Here is a 1,105-nt window from a genome sequence, read left to right as displayed (position 1 = left end):
CCCTTCCATCCCAAACCAGTCTGGGATTCTGATTCTCAAAAGCCATCCATCCCCAGCCTGGACACGGTGTCGGGGATGCACCTGACATAGCCCTGGCACCATCACGCCCCTCGCCCATCCCGGTGTTGATGGAGAAACTGAGGCAGGAGGAGCCCTGCCCGGGCAGGGAAGGCAGATACAGGCAGCGGGTGCCCTCTTCCGGCAGCGCCGCAGCCCTGCTCGACCCTGGGAATGTCTGGATTTAACTTCTCTGTTCTCCTTCCCGTCCTCCACGCCCCGAAATGCCCCCAAAGACACCTACAACTCACCCTTTCTTTAGCGCTCAGCTCTAAAGACAGACGGACACCGACGGACACCCACCACTACAAGAAACGGCTTCAAGGCTCTGCTTTGGCCTTCAAGGCTCTGCTGGGACCCAAAATTTCTCCATCCCCCTCATCCCTGCATCCCTCCCGCAGCTGAGCACAGCGAAACCAGCAGCTTCAGTACAAAACAAAACTTTATTTGGTCCGTCAGAACCTGAGTTTGAAAACCACCCATGGATAATTCGTATCGTACAGGGATTACTGGTTTGATTTACAGTTGATAAAATATCCTATGATTCTGAAGAGCTGGGCAGTATTTACAGGGTTAAAAATATTCACAGCTCAGAGAGACAGAAAGAAAGAGGGCAAAAAAGTGAAGGACAAATCAAAGGAGGAAGGAGTGTGGAAGGGAGAAAACAGAATGAAGATACAGACAGAGCTTGGCTCAGTGGCTATGGGCAGGGACAGTGCCAGCGCAGCTACCCCCCACCACCCAGGGACACAACGACACGAAAAACACAAACGCCCCCTCCTGCCCCGCCCCGTGGAGGGGCTGGGGTGCAGGCAGCCCCCCAGCACCATCCCAGCACCCAGCATCACCCACCCCACGCCGAACTGCAGGTTCACACGGCTTGGGAAGGAAGGGGAACACCGGGGGACCCCCAAAACACACACACACACACACACACGCATGCACCCTTGTGCCAAGCCAGAGAGCCACCATTCCCTAAACAGAGGGGACAGCCAGTACCACCCCACAGCTCCTGCAAGCCTTTGCCTTGTGCTCACTGTTGCCCACA

The sequence above is a fragment of the Nestor notabilis genome, unplaced genomic scaffold (assembly GCF_000696875.1).
Source record: "Nestor notabilis isolate BGI_N333 unplaced genomic scaffold, ASM69687v1 scaffold14972, whole genome shotgun sequence".
NCBI lineage: Eukaryota > Metazoa > Chordata > Aves > Psittaciformes > Psittacidae > Nestor > Nestor notabilis.
Note: the sequence above shows the minus strand (reverse complement) of the source record.